This window comes from Falco biarmicus, chromosome 1, assembly GCF_023638135.1.
Source record: "Falco biarmicus isolate bFalBia1 chromosome 1, bFalBia1.pri, whole genome shotgun sequence".
NCBI classification, from domain to species: Eukaryota; Metazoa; Chordata; class Aves; order Falconiformes; family Falconidae; genus Falco; species Falco biarmicus.
In genome coordinates, this window is record NC_079288.1 from 9,393,982 (window position 1) to 9,413,147 (window position 19,166).

A 19,166-nucleotide genomic window follows, 5' to 3' on the forward strand; every position below is an offset into this window, starting at 1 on the left:
ATGAGACCCCTATAGTCAAGTGAATGAAAGATGGGCCATCACAGAGATGGCAACAGCCCTACCTGCTGGCTGTCGCCATCTCTATGGCTGGCGGCAGGCACCTGGAGCCACAATGACTTGGGAGGAATGCTTAGGATCACACTCCTGGACTTCAGTGCCCAGCGCCCATACCACCCTTGGAGCTCATGTGTGATTTATTTGGGCAATCTCAAAACAGGTGCCTCTACAGGAGACACAGGTTGAAGGATCAGGCTCTGCAGACTTAGCAGGGGAATCTGCCATCCTTGGGTCATCTTAGCCAGAAAAATTATGAACTTGCCTCCTGTCCTCTACCAGAAAGGTCCTGCTTGTGCCTCACCACAACAATGCTACTGCAAGCCTTCCAAACAGTAAGGAGCTGGACACCATGACCCAGTGTGCTCTCTTCCCTTTCCCAGCTATCAGCTCACTGGCATCCTCTTGGATCTTACAACCCTGTCACAAATGTGTCATATCTGGCACAGCAACATCCCAGCAGGTTCCTGCCCTTCAGCTTGGGGACCTCTGTCCTGTGTTTGCACCCCTGGTCCAAGGTACCCCCCCCTCATGGGCTGCATGCAGACCCTGAACCCAATGGCAGCAGCTGGACATCTTTGCAGGCTAATACCCAGTACTTAAACTTAGCTCCCCTCCAATAGCAGTCAAGAAGGCCAAGAAATAAAGCAGGTACATTCTAGGAATACTGCAGCAGCAAACACTGCATGAATCACATCAGGCAGCATTTTTTTTCCCAAAAGATGCAGCTGTCCACCCGGGGCAGGCAGCCCACCTCTGGAGCTTAGCGTTTCAAGCAGGTGACAGGCCCTCCACAGCAGGGGTGGTGAAGGAGCAAGATAATTGCCAGGCAGAGGGACGATTTGCTCCAGCTGTGACATGTGGAAGAGCCACGCAGTGTTCCCCTGGCCTGTATCCCTCCTCCATCAGTAACCTCAGCTGCTCACCAGCATCAAACCAGCCCTGCAAGTCTTGGCACAGGGGACTGCTTCTGCCATAACCCACCAACCTTCTCTGTTCTGCCAAAATGTCCCTACCTGAATGCCAATGAGGTTTAACGTGGCCACCTGCAAAACAGAGTGACCCTGGACAAAAGCAGCAATGTGACAAGGTTGCAGGAAAGGGCACAGTGACAACTGATTGAGTAGGAGCCCTGGACCTGGCACCGTGGCTTGGAGAGCAAATCTAGCACAGATAGAGACATCCAGAATTAGGGAGACCATGACTGGTTGTTGTGCCTACAACAAGGAGGGGTGCTGGAAAATGGGAACAGGTTCAAAGAAGAGCTACAAGAATGATTTGCAGCCAGAAAACTGCAGTACTAGGGAAGGCAGAAGAAGCTCAGCCTCTTTTCCTGATGATGGGCAAAGCTAAGCCAAGATTTGGTCCCACTCAGCAAGCACCTGGTGGGCAGCTCTCCAGCCCTAAAACAAAGTGAGCTCCAGCTGAGCCTGGGTCCTTATAAATGAGAAAACAAAGTGCCTTTTGCAAACTGTGTGGCTTCTTACTCATCCAAAACAGCTTTGATATGGAAAGAGCTCCTTTCTCAGCTGGGGTCACCCAGATCTGCTGCTGGAGGGCAGGCACTGGGGACCAGGGTGGCAGCAGCAGGGAGGTGGTGATTTTATTTGGAGAAGGGGGTGAGCACAGGAGAACCCATCTCCTTCCTCTCCACGGGGACCGTGCCAGCTCAGTGTGGGCTCTGCTGGTTTCCTCTTGGCTGTCAGGCTGTGAGTGTGTTGCAGCAGCCATGCCAGGCTTTTAACACGAGCGCAGCGCCTGCACAGCGGGATTGGGCCGGCTTGGCCGGCCTCCAGTCCTGGCTGCCATAAAACGGGAAATAAGGGAACTGGAGCGAGACCACAGCGACCACCAACCAGCTGCCACTGGCAGCGACAGGGCAATCTCCCCCTGCCAGGCACGAGCAGGCAGCAGCGCATCACCTTGTGCCCACCAAGCCCAAATGTGCTGGCGGCTTGCGGTATAGCTGGAACTGCAGGGAGGAAGAAGAGGAGGAGGATGGGGAGGAGGCCATGTGCCTCGTCCTCCTCAGATGCTCCCGGGAGCAGGACAGCCAGGAGCCCCGGGATGCTGCGCACAGCAGACAGTGCAGCCCTGCTCACAGAACAGTATGGAGTTTTCTGCTAGTTACATGCTTTATGAAAAGTTGTTGGCAAAAATGTGCATTTTCTTTGGCTGCGTTTTGCACAGATTTGGCAAAAATGTAACGTTAGTGTCTCCCCTTGAGAGAACTTTATTGAGTGGAACAAAGATATTTTTAGCTACCCATTGTTAGCTGAAGAACAAAGCCATAACTAAGATATTTTGTCTCTTACACTGAAACAGGACTATCAGACAAATCCATGTACAGTCATATGTGACTGCCCATTCAGATGGAGCACGAGGGGGAAACTATTTTTAGCCTGTACACTCCACACAACAACCACATTTGCCTTCCCCTGCATGCTGGACCACCAAAACACAGGGGCAGCACCACAGAGAGCAGCATCAGAGAGGTGGACGTGGGGTCACCGACTTCTGCTGTCCCTCAGGTCATCTGAAAAGTGACATTTATAGGAGAGATCAGGTCACGCATTCCAAAAAAACCCCGCAACTTTAATTTTCCTGCCTTCTGGTGGTTTTTTTTTTTCCCCACTCACAGCTGAAATGATGTGTGTTTCACCAATAGGCAAAAAGTAAAAGTCAAATAAGCCGGATCTGGGCAAAGCAGCAGTTGTAATGCACAGCGCTGAAACCTGAACCCTCATCGCTTTTCAAAAAACACATGTACATGCCCCGAGGGCCGCTCGGCTGAGGAGAGAGGTCACCCGTGGGCAGCACTGGGTCACCAGCCTGCCAGGAGGAGAGGGAAGCGGCACAGCCCTGTCCTGGTGGCCGCTGCCACCCTTCCCACTCCCGAACAGTCCGACCTTGCTGGAAATGTAAGGGTTTTGCGGCTGCCAAGGCGGTGCTTTCGGAAGTATTAACCCTGAAACACCAGAAAGCCCTGCACGAAGCTGACAAAACCTCCCCCAAGTGCTTTAGAGCTCAACAAATGACATCAGTAGTTTATGACTGGTGGCATTTTGCAATGCGTTCGTTTAAAAGAAACAAAGCGGTCCATAAATGCCCTGGATTTCTGAGCGTGAGCGATGCCGGGAACTTTTTCTAAACAGTTTTTGTGGGTTGCATTGGTGAGTCACGGAGAAGTTGCATTAAACGGCTGAGCACTTGGTGCAACCAGAATGACCCTCCACAGTTAACGGAGCTGTGAGACAGTCCTCCTGACAAAGCAGGAGCAAGACGAGTAAAAGCAGGCTGCCATCCCACAGCTTGACTGGCTGGGAGGGACACCCTCTGCACTGGCTGTGGTGGAGGGATTAGAGTAACCATCAGAGCAGCCTCCACATGGCTGCAGCAAAGCAAGAGCCTTTGGGAGCCTCACATGGCCCTTCACCATCGTCCTCCCTCCACAAAGGCAGCCGCCGCATCCTCTCCACGTTCCCCTGCCAGCCTCTCCAGGAAGGCCAGCTCCCCATGTGCTAAATGCACCTTGTGCCAGCTCCCGAACAAGCGCCGCGCTCCTGTCGGGCTGCGCATCGTCCCGGTGTGCCAGGGGCCAGCAGCCACCCAGGCCCCACCAATAACCCCGGAGGAGCAGCCGGTACCAGCCATGCCTGGCCGTGCTCCATCTCCCTGGAGATGCTGCAGCACGTAGGTGCCGTGTGTCAACATAACCCAACACGCAGGTGAGAAAGCAGCTGGAAGAACAGAAAGACGTAAAGTAGGAAACTTAAATTACCTGCAAACTTTTCGGCTGAGCTACAGTGTCCTGGAGGAGATGCTGCTTTTTTGACTCCTTGCTTTCTCCGCAGATTAAGGCTGCTTTTATCAGGGAGCAGGGATTGTTTTTTATAAACTTGAAGCACAGTAAGAACTGGTTTAAAATAGAGTGAAAGGAGCTGGTGCGGGTGGAATTAGACAAACTCTGAGAGCTGCTTTTCCAAAAATAAATTAACTTCTTGCAGCCCGCGGAGCAGGAGGGAGGCCGGGCTGGCCGGGTGGGCGTGTGGGGGCTGTGCCGGGGGTCCCTCACCTTGCCGGGCTCCGGCCGCAGGTGCGGGGCGGGGTGGGCATCGCCGCGGGGGGCGAGCGGGGCCGGGCTGCAGGCGGGGGGGGGGGGGGGGGGGGGGGGGGCGCTGCGGGCGGCCCCGCCTTGTGCCCGAGGGGAAGGGGGGGGCGGCCCCAGCGCGGAGCCCGGGGGCTGCCCGGCGCCAAGCGGCCCCCCCGGCTGCAGCCCAGGGCGGCGGGCTCCGCTCTGGCCCCCGCAAGAGTTAAGGAAGAGGAGGAGCCTGCCCTGCCCTGCCCGGGCTGGGGCGGCGGCGGTGCGGTGCGGTGCGGGTCTGCCCTGCCGCCCCCTCCACCTGCCTTGGCCGCCCGCCCCCGGCCCGCCCTGCGCCAGCGCTGCGGGGCTCCCGGGCCGGGCCCGAGCCCCGGGGCTGCGGGCGGTGGGCAGCGGCTCCGGCCCCCCCCGCCCCCGCGGCAGCCCGCCCCGCCCCCCCCCTCCCCGCCCCCGCCCCCTCCCCGGCCCCGCCGTACGGCGGCCAGGAGCGCAGGGCTGGCGGCTGCACCGGGCGTCTGCCCCCTCCTGCCCCAGGCACAGCCCCCCGCGCTCGGCCCCGCACCTCCGCCGGTGTCCCCGCACCGGAGCGGGGGCGGCTGGAGGGGTCCTGCCCCCGCAGCGGGGAGCCGGGCAGGGACCCCGGCCCGGAGATGCGCGGGTTGGGGCCAGCCCCTGCCCGACAGCCCGCCCGGGGGGGAGGCGGGGGCCGGGTCCCCCCGGGGGGGGGGCCGGGGCTGGCGGCGCTGCGCGCCCGTCACAGCGTGCGACACAGCTCCGACCCCCGGGACACGCGTGGCGAGGGGGGGTAACGGGCACCGAGGGCTCCCTCGACAGGCAGGTCCGGTGCGCAGGGCACCCCAAGTTCTTCTTCTCTTTCCCCGCCGCTGTGGGACACGCACCCGCACAGCCGCAGCACCCTCAGGCTCACAGAAGCACCGGGTCAGGGGGTACCAGAGGCAGTTTTGGGGAGCAGCACTGCCTGGGGAAGGGGAAAGGGGTGCTCACAGACCCTGTCCTGCATGCCAGGGACACGGCCTCACCTTGGGAACGGAGCTGCTCTGCTTCGTGTTTGCTGTGTCAGAGGGTCCCAAAGGACTTGATTTCTCTAGATTTGGTCCTTGGGAGTGATGTATGAACTGAATGCCTTACGATTTCACCTGTGCATTGAAGCCCTAAAAATATTGCTTTCCCACCTATCAAACCTCCTTTTCGGGGCTCAGGCTAGCCTAGCCCATCCTGCTCAGCTGAGCTGAGCTAAGTTCTGCCAGTGCAGCCTATAATTCTTTACTGTCCCTTAAATCGACTCTTTCCCTTTTGATCCCTGGCTGAAGGCTGGAGGTTTGCAGGCTCTTGCTGCTGTGAAGGGAACCTGGAGGGAGAGAGGGTCTTCCCAGGTGCAGCCCTCATCACTTGGGCTAAATACTGTTTGTCGAGCACAGGAGCAGCCCCAGAGGCAGTGTCTCTGCTCAGGGTGTTCCTCTTTTCCCCATCTACACAGCCCCAAGGTTCCCTGCCTGTGCTCCCTGTGCCTTTTCTGCCTCTGCCCTACAAATCCTCTCCCTGGTGCTTTCTCCTAATGGATCAAGAGCAGAATGACGTCCACCCACGGGTGCCACCACTGTGCTGTGTGCTGGGGACAGTGCTGGTGGCGGTTTCTGCCCACACACCCCCTCCCCAGCTTCCACCCTTCAAAAAAAAAATAATAATACTGCAGGTTTTTTGACACCAACAGGTAGCTCCCTTGAAGAAACCCCTTCATCCAACCGGCACCCAGCCCAAGGGCAGCCTTCCCCAAGCAGGCAGGGTGCCGCCCCTCTGTGCAGGGAAAGTCCTTTTTCTTCTGTTTATTTATATACATCTCACTGTAAACTCACCCGCCAGCGAACCTGCTGTTCATACTAACAAACACGTCTCTCTGGTCTGTGCAGAAGTCGTGGGCCAAGCAGACGTGTGTAGCGGGGGGATCTCCCCCAGCCCTTCCCCAGCTCTTCCATAAATCTTTGGCTCCCACCACGTTTGTTTACGTGGCAGCCTGTAAGCAGAGCCCTCTTGGCAAAGCAGCTTCTGATCTAGGAGAGGCTGAAGCCAGAGACCTAAAAGGGCCTTCATCAATAATCTAATGGGCATGGTGGTCCCTGTGGAAATCCATATCCCACCTAGACGCTCTGCCTGGCTCAGGTCTGCCTGTAGTATGTTTGGACAAAGCACAGCTACAGTCCAAGAAGTGTCCTTTAGGAGCACAGGGGTTTTAGAGCAGAGACACAAAGAGAAACAGCAACACTTCTGAGGTGGAGAGGTGTTTCTGTACTAATGTGCTGCATAGTACCTGTGGTGTTATATAGGCTGTCATCATTAGGGTTCAGAGTTAACAGTCCACAGCAGGCAGTGGAACAACTCCTCTGAGCTTTCTTTCAAGACATCTACTGTCCATGCTGTCACTGCTGACAGGGGACATTTGAGTTTCCACTGGAAAGTCTTCATGCTGGAAGGTCTTCAACCAGTTTTGCCACAAGAGCTCAGGTGGGGCAGGACGGCCCTGCAGTAACACCAGAGTCCTGGTCCAGTGTGGGCAGCCAGGCCAGGCTGAGGGGAGGAGAGGGAGCTCTGGAGGGTGATGGATCCATTTCACAGCAGCTTTCAGAGGGACACCTGTGTGCTGGCTGTGCAGCAGGGCCACCCGCGTGGCCAGCAGCTGGTTAACACCATGGGCCAGAGGATCAGTTTCCACATGTGGTGAGTTTATTCCATCGGTGTCGTGAGCTGGTAGCATCCCACAGCAGAGGGGCTCACCTCCGTCCTCCAGGCCGTGCAGCCCATGGCAATGAGTGGGTTGATGGCATGGTGTCATCAACAGGTGGCATGGAGGTGGTGTGGCCGTGCTGCCAGCGGACAGCTTGGGTTGCCTCCATTGGCAATCTTGTGGGAGCATGTGAGCAGCCAGCACGGGTGCATGGTGGCATTTGCTGCCCGCACCACACAGCTGCTCTTCCCGTCTGCCCATGGGTGCTGCAAACCTCCACGGGCTGCAGCAGCGCAGCAGTGGCGTGGCTGCACGCACTTCTGGGTGCTCAGGCTTTGCTCAAGATGGGGTGTCCCGAGGGCTTGCCAGGGGGAAGCGGGATGCCAAGGTTGGATTAGGCAGCATCCTGGATCCAGGCAGGTGGGGACATGACCTGGAGTGTCTGGCACTGCACATGCCTCGCTGGGTTTCCATCCAGCTTCAGCCTCCCAGCACCATGCCGGCTGTGTATCAGACAGTTTATTTTAGCTATTGAGGCGGGGAGATGGAGGGCAGAGGCTGGAGGATCAGGGGCTGAGGCTGTGTGGGCGGGAGGGGGGCCGTCAGCCTGTGCCTCTAGTGTGTGTGACACGCGTTTGGTGTCACCGAGTGGGAGAGCTGTGAGCCGGGTGAAATATGAGCTGCGGGTTCCGGGCCACAGCTGGAGGAGTTTGTCCTGCAGCCTGGCCCTGTTCCCTCTCCAGGGCAGGAGGAGCAGGTCAGCAAGAGCCGGTGTGGATCCCAGTGCCGGCTGCAGTCAGCCACACTCCCGAGCGGGGCCAGCTGGACCTCGGCTGGCGAGACGGCCCCGTGGCCGTGGGACTCAGCCCTGGCCACGCTCTGTGTCAGGGCAGCTGTGTGGGAAACACCACCCTTGCATGGTGTGTGCCCTCAGCCCGGCTCTGGGATGCAGCCAGCAACTGTGCAGGGTGACTTTTGCTCGCAGCCCTTACATCTTAGCTGCTCTTGAGGTGCTGGGAGGGTTGAATGCCCTTTGTCCTGCACCCTGCCTGATTCTGTGTCCCATGCATAGGCAGACGCATGCCGCAGGCACCCCTGTTCATTGATCGTCTTGGCACGTCATCTTATTCACATCCTCAGCCCAGCATCCAGGGAGCTTGCAGTGGTCAAGATCCCACAAAGGGCTGGTGGGCTGTGGTATTGCCCCACCGACAAAGCACAGGGCCTACCAGTGCTGCTGTAGGGGAACTACCCAAAACCAGGACACCAGTGCTAGTGTGAAGTGCTGAGGTAACTGCTGGGATGCCGAGCATGGCACAGCACGGCTCGGCCTTGGAGCAGACAGCCCTGAGTTCCTTGGCCTTTATTTCAGCCATGCATGTGTGCAAGGAGGGAGGTCTCAGGGTGATGCTGTCTGTGTGACACCACACAAGGTGCTGGATCGATTCGCATCAGATTCTGGGCTGTGTGTGCATGGGTGGGGTGTGTGCATGTGTAGGCACTCACATGAGGCCAGGAGCCCAGGACAGTGCGAGCTCTGCAGCAGGATGCTCTGCAACAGCACACCAGGGCACATACCACCCCAAGACCCCAGGCCCTGCTTCAAACTACATGGCCCCCAAGCATCACCCGGCACAGGCGGCTGGATGAGTCGGCCAGCCAGAAGTCTGTGCTGGGGCTGCTTCTCCTGTGCTGCCGTGCCCTCCAGCTGGGCTGCACCAAGCCCCAGCCCACCAAGAAAGCTCCCTCCCTGCCTGCCATGGGAGAGGATGGGGGAGGCCAGGCTGCAGCCTGTCCCCAAGATACTCTAAACAAGAAAAAGAAAAAAAAAAAAAGAAGAAAAGTGTGAAGGAATAAAAATGACCTTTTAGTGTCTGTGGAACCCCAAGCCACCATCCAAAGGAAGACACAGGAGCCCTGGGTCCCTGCTGTGGGCAGCCTCAACAGCTCTGGCCACTACAGTGCAGACTCCAGGAGCTCTGGTGTCGGCTGTATGTATGAAGCAGTGATGGGAACCTCCGTCCTGTGCAGGCAGTGGCAGGGCTGGATGCAGAAGTCATGGCCATATAGTCTGTTATTCACCCCCATACCCTGCCTTTTCTGGGATGTACAAATACTTCTTTAGACACCCAGCCATCCCTGGGGGATGCAGGGACACTCTGCATCAGGACACTCAGCCCAAAGTCCAGCGCTCTCGCTTGGCAATGGGAACTGGGCATGTCCTGTGCTGAGGGCACCTGCCCGTGCATGGACAGCACCTGTCTGAGGGACCCCCTGGAACTTCTCTGCAGCGAGATGGAGCTGTCAGTAGCCAGAGGGACCCTACTCCCGCCTGGTCTTGCTGCAGACCACGCAGGGCTCAGGGGCGTGGGGCACCACAGATGCAGCCGGCAATGCACTCCCCACGCTATTCTTGGGAAGGGTAAAGTTTATACAAGAAATTTAAGCTTTAAGCCCAGGCACCATAAATAGTCTATTTTTCAAGGGCTCCAAGTCAGTTGTAGGCTCAGAGCCAGAGCCAAAATTTGGCAGTTGTCTTTGTTTAATGATTAATTAAAATGAGGTAACAAAACGAGACATATCTATTAACGAGGGTATTTGCAGCGTCAGTAGAGGATTCCAAATGGCTGATTTTCCCCCCTTTTAATCTTCAGACTTCTCTTTAGGAAAACAAGCTCTTCCTCCGTCCGCAGCCGGGCTGGGTGGGAAGGGCTGTGCTGCAGCCCCTCGCCCTGGTAGCGGGAGGGGAGCAGCGGGCAGGCGAGGCTTTATCTTTACGGTCCTCTTCCTTTAAACAAAGCAAACCCTCCGCATAAAGTATTTTTCCAGTTTGGAAATTTTATTAGACCTTTAAGTAAACTTCAATGGAGAGACCCTTGGCTGTGACAGAGGTAGGAGGGGGGAAGGTTTGCACTTCGCTTCGGCTCTGTGCCGGCCTTTCCCTAGCGAGTGCCAAGCAATAAGGACTAAAATGGGAGTGATGGAGGAGAAGGGGCATTTTTCAGGCTCTTTTTCACATGAGCCAGGCCAATGGAGCCAAACCCATGTCCCCACCCTGCCACGGGGCAGCAGCATGCAATTTTCTGGGCATCTTGGCAAGGTGTGACCAGACAAGGTGACAAAGAGGATGGTGCAGATGGAAACTGGGCGTTTGTTCCCATCTGTGGTGCTCTCAGCTCATCCCCTGACACTGGATACATTTTCTAGGTTGGAAAACCAAGCAGAGCGCGAAGCTGCCTCGCATGGGAGGTGCCCATGGTCAGAGGAGGGTTAAAGTGTGCAAAAGGTCCAGGGGCAGCTTTCCTCTGTGTGTGTGTGTGTGTGTGCAAAACAGGTTCACCCTCCCCAAGGCTCCAAAGACTTAGCCACATGGGAAAGCACCCAAGTATGAGGAAAAGGGAAAAACATCCCAAAATAGTTTAGTCTTGTTTTCTGCATTGAGACGCCCAGACAGGGTGGGAGTTCTGGTTGTGTCTGAGCTAAAATTACGGTAATAGAGAAGTGGCTGCAAAGCCCCATGTTCTGGATAAGAACATGTGCAAATGCTGTCCATCAGGGTGAAGAAGTGCCAGCAACGAAGGCCCACAAGTAAATGAGGAGGTGGATGGAGTTAAACGGGCTCTGTGGCAAGGGGTGAACCGTCAGCCTCCTGCTGAAGTGTATCTTTGTCCCCAGTGTGTTTCACTGGACAAGGAGTGAGGGAAAGCAGCTTCGCACATAGGCACCGCTGTGAGCAGAGGTGGGATCCTGGCATCCCCCTCTGCATGTGGGTCCAGGACCACCAAGCCCACCTAGGAGCAAAACAGGGCTGGTTCTGCCCCACTGGCCAGGAAGCAGGGCAGTCAGGATGGCCCCGCTCCAGCTGCCCTGCTCTCCCTGCCCTGCTTTCCCTGCCCCACTCCAGCTGCCCTGCTCTGCCTGACCCGCTCTCCCAGCATGTCTCCGTGGGTTGTCCCTGTAGCAGCCAGAGAGATCCTGGGCATTTGCTTTTGTGGGGATCTGCTCCTGCAGCGCATGAGCCACGCGAGCAGGCAGGATGGGGAGCGGCAGGATGGGGAGCGAGGCAGACTCAGAGTGGAGGAACCCCAAGGCAGGAGGATCTTGGGGGATCAGTCCCCTGGGGGAGGGAATGGGGGATGCTCTCCATGGATGCTCTCCATGGCCCACTTTAACTGTTGAGGGATTGCCCAAGCCAAGCACCAGCTTCAGGCCCCGTAGTAGTTCCTGGGATGGGCGACTGGGTGGAAATCCAGCAGCAACTTGGGGTCCTGGACTGCCCAAGCTGTGACTGGAGCGGAGCTGGCCCAGGGGTGAGGATGAGAGGTGGAGCTGGTCCTGGGTGTTGTGCCAGACTCGGCAAGGCAGCATCCCATCTCCCAGACCTCTGGACTGCAGCGTAATGGCTGCACTGGAGGGGACCTGGTCCAGGGAAGGGAATCCCATGGGGCAGAGGTCCTGCCTGTGCAGCTGCCCCCACACCAGGATCTGCGCAAGGGGTGCCAGAGGTGGCACCGGGGCAGCAGTGCGGGCGAGGGCAGGGGGCAGCAGCCAGAGGGTGGGAGCGCTGTGCTGTGTCCGCAGGGAGCGGTGGGGTCTCGGTGTGGGGCTGAACCTGTAGCGGCAGCAAGCGCCAGGCAGGGGCGTGGGGCAGGGCAGCGGGGCAGGGGCAGCAAGGGGGCAGGGCAGGGCAGCTCGGGGGGCAGCAGGGCAGCCAAGGGGGAACAGAGCAGCATGGGGCAGCTCGGGGGGCAGCAGGGCAGCACGGGGGCAGCACGGGGGGCAGTACAGAGGCAGCACGGGGGGGAGCGGGGCAGCACGGGGTGGCTGGCGGGGGCGCGGTGCGGCTCGGGCGGCTGCCCGGACCGGCGGGGGCTGTGCCGGCGGGAGCGCGGTGCCACCTAGGGCCGAGCCCGGGCTGCTGCAGGGGCGCTGGGCTGCGGCCCCGGCCGGGCAGGAGCCGGTCCCGGGGCGGCGGGGCCGGGCAGGACCGGGACCGCTCCTCGGCACCGCCGCGCCCGCCGCACCGCTCCTCTGCCGCCGGGCGGAGCGCGGCAGCCCCGCAGCACCGGGCGCCCGCCGCTCCCAGGGGGACGAGCAGCCCGCGGAGCCGCCGAGGGCTCCCCCGGTCGCGGGGCTTCTCCCCCGGATGCGGCGAGGGGCGCCGGGTGCCCTCGGCACGGCCCCACGCCGGGACACGGTGCGTCCCCGCGGCGGCGCCGGTGGCTCCGGGCGGCCCGGCTGGTGTCCCCGAGCCAGGCACAGCCCAGGCAGGGAGGAGAAGCTGGCCGGGGTACGGCTGTAGGAGGAGGTGTGGGCCACCGCTCACAGGGCTGGTCCTTGGCAGGTGATGGGGCAGCGCGTGGGAAGGTCCCCGTGCTGAGTTTGTCCTGGCCCTTGCAACCTGGCCCTTTCAGAAAGCTCTGGGAGCACGGGTGGGGCTTTTGTGGCTCTTGGCATTTAAGCTAAGGGCACATACGTCAGGTCTTCGGTCAGTCTCCCAAAACTGCATGCAGCCTGCTTCCCAGAGGCACACTGGTGATGGTGACAGTGCTGTGGCTGGGCATCGGTCTGGTCTGTGACACCTTGCTGTGCTGTGAAGCCTTCTGGCTGTCCTTGGGCAGATCAGGCAGTCTCCCTGCCCAGGCGAGCGAGAGGTTTCTTCACACTACCTCCAGCTCTCCTTTTGCCTCAGAAGCAGACTGAACCTTACCCACTATTGGAATCTTGGCCCGAAGCATCCCTCAGCCTGGCTTCAGTTTGGCAAGGCTTGGTCCTGGGGCTGGAAGTTAGTCACATAGGCACAGTGCTGGCTCTGCACAGTGTGATCGGACCCAGATCAGTCCTCCAGTGGGACAATACCAACCTCCTGGGTCATGCAGTAATAAGTACAGACATGTCTTGAGAAGAGAAAAGCAGACCACAGCAACAAATCCCCCTAAATCAGAGACACGGGCTGTTTTCTGTATGCTTGCAATTTGCCACATCCTGACACTGTCAAGGGAAAAGCTAACAAAAGGAAGGCTGGACCCAGGAACAGGGAGCCCAAGGGTGATGGACTGGACAGCAAGGGGCTGGAGGGGGAGGAAGGTCTGGTGAGGCTGAAGCTGCCTGCATGTCCTGCCTACGTGTTGTCGTATTTCCAGGTCTTTGGATTTCCTTAGCATCGATTCTACAGCCAATTTCCTGGTCTCAACCCAGTTTCTACTATCTGCCCCTCTAAAGGCTTTCCACTCTGCAGTCTACAGCGTTCACTTCGGTCCCAGTTAAATGAAGTTTTGACCTGAAAAAGCAGAGAGCACAGGGCATTTTCCAGTGCTCTGCCTTGGTTTAACGGACACGACTGTGATAAGCAACACACAGAATTGACAGCGCTGTTTTTCAAATGCTGCATGCTGTCCCCATCCCCCAGGTCTGTGCCACAGAGTCTGCGCTTCATGGCAGGTGGGTGAAGCCTCAGTTAACACGTTTCCAAGGGCTCTGTCTCCTGCTGTAGCAGGGGTAAGCGGTTTGTATTCCTCCTCATCTAACTCACTTAAAGCCAGTGACGAATTCAGCTGGATGATGCCAGCTGGGTTTTCATGTGCCATGGACAGAGGACAGAGAGTAAATTGCAGGGAAGGACCCCATTCCTTCTCAAAACAACAGGAATTGATGAACTTTATACTTTGGCAGCCAGAATTGAAAATAATCAAGAGCCCCTGCAGCTGGGTGCAGAGCACTTGCCTTCCTTTCACTGAAAGAGCAGAAAGTAATATCTCCCCAACAGGGGTGAGTGGGAGGGAGATTAGCCTCTGCAGGGGGCAGACATATCCATACATCTGGTCTTCTGGCACAAACAGGACCAGGGGGTCTGTGAGATTACAGATAAGAAATGTAAACTCTTCTTTAATGAAGCTCCCAGGGTTACACCTTGCCATTCATTCCCTGAAATCAAATTATCGAAGTATTTCTGTGGCCTAAGGAATTTGTTTCTCTTTCCTGCTTAGCTGCTTGTATTTTTCCCTTTTTATTTTCTGTCTTTTTGAAAGTTTCACTGGCTAAGGCAGTGTCTGTGATGTCCTGTGCCACCTTTCGAGAATTTCCTCACTCCTCTGTCATGTATTGTTATTATTTGTTGGTGAGAAACAAGGCTTTTTCAGCAAAATGCCACTAATCTGAGGGATAAACCACCTGAAGGTTCACTCCTGGGGTAATCCTATCAATTACCTCCATTCAAGTACCATGTTTATGGCAAAATCAGCACTGTCAGATTGATTTCTCCTCCTGGATTCCTCAGTTGTCTGTTCTCGATCATTGATTGTCATTGATATCATTTCATTGATAACTGCAGTTACTGTATCACTCAAAACCAACAGGTTTGCTGGTAAAATCCACCACCGTAGTACTGCACCAGGATTTAAGGAAAATACTTTGAGGTTTTGATCCTGCATGTTGTGACGCAAAGCAAGAGGGACCCTCTGTGAGAGCCTGCTTTCCCATGGCCCTGTGCAGCCCATTTTGCAGGCTCACTGCAATGCACCTGGTGATTTGGGGATTTTTACGCTTGTTACTCGGAAGGGAGTCTAAGTCTTACAGGGAACAAGGTTCACTCAGAAACTTTTGCTCACATGTAATTCCCTGTCAAGGTATGTTAGAGGAGAAGATTTAGGGGTAATTGGATAATATCAGCCCCTTCTGGAAGCTATAGAAAACTGTGTGGGCAGGCGCTTGCTCCAAGGATGGTGCTTGTGACACTGCGGCTCTAACGTCATTCCTCTTTTGTTTGCTGTCATATGGAAAGTCTATTCTCTTCATGGTGTGTTGGCTGTTTCTCAGGACATAGGCAGAGGAGAGCATTTCTGTGGGGAAGCTCCAGCCTTGTTGGGGTCTCATGGTACCAGGGTAACCAGGGTGGGCTTCCCCATGGAAAGCAAACACATGGCAGGCTCCTGCTGCCACACAGATTAACTCCATGGTTTGTAAGCTGCAGCAAGAGTATGTGTCTTGGTCTAGGTCTTTTCTCTGTGGGTGTACTTCATTTTTGCAAATACTTCTGTAGTGCTCTGGTTACAGCCCAGGCAAAGTTTGCTGTGGGATAAAGAGCCCTACAGAGCAGCACCACAGCATCAGCAAGCTGGGATCCTGCAGTGCAGTGCTGTTCTCCCCCAGAGAGGGTAGGGAAGAGCTAAACTGAGCTCAGGCTCCGCGTATCCCTGTGTCAGCTCAGTCAGAGAACACAGCTAGTGCCCACAGACCTCCATACAATGCCTTGTTTCCCTGCATACTTCATGCTCCAGGTTTTATTCGTAATCATTAGGACAGAAGCAGCCAGATGCTTCTACTCTCTACTGGGTCACGGCTAATGCTACTCACACCGTGTTAGAAGGCCCATTAGTACTTGGCGTTTTCTCTCTCTGAAGGTGCACATGCAAATAATCAAGTTGCTTCTTGACCTTCACTTTGGTAACACCTGGATGATGCCTGCTGCTCTCTCTGCTCTGTCTCTGTATACGCAAGACGTGTAACAGCTTTGTGATGCAGCACAGACCTGTCCCTCAGAGTGCCCTCTCCTGCTCCCTGGTGCCTCTGGGAGAATCCCTTTGCCTGAGACCCGTATATTGTGGTTATTGCTTTGCCCTCAAGGTCTTCTATTTTCCACTAATTTTGCTTCCTACCTTGGCCAGACTGGTTATCTTTACAAGCAACAAATTTCACAAGGGCCACTGACCCACCTAAACTCTCCATATTGTCCCGTGCTGTCTTTAATCTACATGTAAACCTGCTCTTCTAATAAAACTCCAGACTATAGGGGGTAATGGGTAATCAGTACAATATACAGTCTCTGTCAGCAAACAAATGGAAGCATCAGTATCATCTTGGGAAAGTCTCAAGAGATAAATATTCTCCCTTGTCTGTTCATGGTATCTGTTGGGATATTAATTTTAAATCTATCTTGCGGCATGGCTGATGTTATCGCTTCAGCTGAATTAGTTAACCAAACTCTGCATTACTGTGTGTTATTTAAGTATCAATGGGCCAGATGGGGTGCATTTCCTCACAGCCCCGAGGCAGCGCTGATTTTATAATGACTCTCCAAGCTGGGGCTGATTACCGTATGTGATCTTCACAGGCTGGAAAGATGAGGCATTTGGGAGAAATTAGACTGTAATTTAATGTTTATTATCAAAGGGTTGGGAGACCTGTTCCAGGAGACACACTTGCTCCTGCAGCAGTACTCTGCTTCACCCCCCTCCCCGGCAGGGGTTCAGACTGACCGCAGCTTCCCGGATCACTGGTGGTCACTTGCAGGCTGCCTGTATCAGCGTGGGCACTGTGTGCAGGAGGGGGGAGCGAAGGGTGACACAGGGACAGGCCACACGCCTCATACTGAGCACAGGGGCACGAGGAGCGCTGGAAGAACACACAGGCAGGAGACTGCTGACTCCCTTGGGCTTCCCCCGGTTGGGAGGCAGGCTTTGATCTCCACAGCCTCAGTTAGATGAGGGAGCCCTTGGCCCATTGTTGGGCACCTCTGATGGATGTTGCAAAGGTGTCAGACAGCGGCGTGCTGTTGGGTGTGCTCCTGACACCTGCACTGCACACAGGCGCTGCCCTGCGTGGACCCCAGCCCCCGTTCAGAGCAGGACCTCTGGCATGCCAAGGGCATGAGCCATTTTCAGTCAGTCCCTGTAGTGCTACGTGAGTGGCTTTGAGAAATACAGAGATGTTGTCTGCAGCGCTCATGTCTCTGGGTGATTCCTGGTCCTCATCACAACCCAGGCAAAGCTTGCTGCCTCTGTGCACCCAAACTGTGTGCCAGCAGACCACAATTGTACCACTCCAGGTGGCTTGGAGAAGCAGAGGATGGCTTTAGCATTCAGAAATTCTGAGAGAGCGAGCTATTTCAAACTTTTGCAAAGCCACACTGAAAATTTGAAACCAAGATCTTTCCCAGTTTAATCAAGCACCCTATCTATAAGTTAAAAGATAGTTTTCCAGGGAAATCTGAATGGCAGCAAGAATTAAGTTGGCAACATGCGCACGTCATTCACTTTGTAAGTACTATAGGGACTAAACTCTGGGATGTCACTGCTTTTCTGCCAACAAATCTGTTGGCTAGGGCCACTCTCACCCAAAGCAAGGACCAAAACTGTAAAATAAAAGACATTTCCTCCTGAGCCATGAATGAGTCTTTGAAATTTCTCCCCAGTATGTAAGCTGCCCAGGCAACATTCCAGCTGAAACAGCAAAGGACAGTCGTGCGCTTCCATTAGCATGAACCTCAGATCAGATTCAGAGTTTTTTATTTATTTCCTGTGAAATCTTCGTAAGACTGTTATTATAGGCAGTTTTGTCACTTTACAGCATTTTAGTGAAGTCACAGCTCTAAATGCTGGCCTATGCACACAAAACCAAGCCAACAAGGTTGGACAAAATTGCCAGGAATCATTTGATGAAAAATACCACACACCATCTTAGTTATTTCACCAACTAAAGAAACATTGGCTGGAAATCCCATGCCAGTTGCATTAAGCACACATAGAAAAAGGTATTTTCATACTTCCTGATAATTCATCTAAGCAGAAAATCATTGATACAGGGAGGAAACAGTGCAGCAGGGGAGCAGGAATGCACAGATAGAGTGCTCATCTTTAGGAAATGTCAACTTTTAGTGGAAAGCAATTTAAGATCTAAATTGATGTTTCCCTTCCTATGTGGCTACAGGGAACAGAGCCAAGGGCTGTGAGTGAGCTTTAGGCTGCAGGGCTGTAACATGTAAAATGTACATGAAGAAAGGCTTTGCCATTCAAAGGAACAAATCTTTTATTTCATCCAGAAGTGGGGAAAACCAGGAAAAAATACCATGCTAATTTGAGTTATTGTGTGAAGAGATCGGAGTCAGAAGAAGAAATGGTGAATTATAGATTTGAAGAAAGACTGGCAGAACAGATGTAAACAGCTGTGGCAGGATCTGGAGGTTTGGATAGGTCCCCCAAGTGCTTGCATGGACACTGGTAAAGAAAGGGAAGAGCATTGGCACGAAGAATAAAGGGAGGCAGTGTTTGTAAAGCAAAGCACAGAGAAAGATAAGGTTTGCCTTTGGAAGTAAAGAAGAAAAGGGATATTGATGATCAGGATTGTTTATGTTGAGGTACTCTGGCTACAGTAAAATTTAGTAGTTCTTTTTGAAGCAAACAGAAAGCCCGAGAGACCTCAGAGTGGGTTTAGAGAGCTCAAAAATAAACAGAGCTGTGGCCTGGATCATCTAATATTTGTAAACAGGCCCTGAACAAGGCTCATATGGAAGAGGAGCTTGTGAGCAGGGGGAAATGGTGAGGAGGAGGCTTGAGAATCACAGGGTCATTTGTTTTGGAGGGACCTTGGGAGGTCCAACCTCCTGTGCAAAGCTGTGTCAGCTCCAATGTCAAATGAGGGTCATTGGGGCTTTATCCAGCCTGGTGCTAACAACCACCAGGGAGAGGGAGTGCGCAGCTCTGCTTTCCATCTGCTTGGCTGGCACCGCCTGCAGCTTCACCGGCTGCTTCTGCTCCTAACAGCTCCGGCTCCTCGCTGGGCTCCTCCTCCTCCTCCCAGGTGCTGTGAAGCCACCTGGCCCCTCACCCACTACCTGCCCACCTGCCCCAGCCCCTGCCTGTGTCCTGGCAGCCAGTGGTGGGGCAGCTCGCTGTGCTGGGGGCTGCAGCTGCTGGATTCCCACACTGCTGGGTAACAGCATTGCTAGGCGCCTGCATTGCTAGGAACGTAATGATACGTACCCACACTGCTAAGTACCCAAGTTGCTAGGTAACAGCCTTGCTAGGAACCATGTTGCTGTGGTACTAAGTTGCTGGGTACTGCATTGCTGGGTACCAAGTTGCTAGGCACCAGCGTTGCTAGAGCCTGTGTTGCTGGGTACCGCGTTGCTGGGTACCACGTTGCTAGGGTACTGCATTGCTAGGCGACGGTGTTGTTACGGCCTACGTTGCTGGGTACCGCGTTGCTGGGTGCCAGTGTTACTTGGGCCAAAGTTTCTGGGTGCTGCGTTGCTGGGTGCCGCATTACTAGGGTTCTGCATTGCCTGGGCCCAAGTTGCTGGGTACTACGTGTTGATAGGGCCCGCATTGCTGGGTACTGCATTACTGGGTGCCTTGTTGCTAGGAAAAGTGTTGCTGGGTACCACATTACTATGGTACCGAGTTGCTGGCTACTGCATTGCTGGGTACAACATTGCTATGGTACCAAGTTGCTGGGTACTGCGTTGCTGGGTACCACGTTGCTATGGTACTGAGT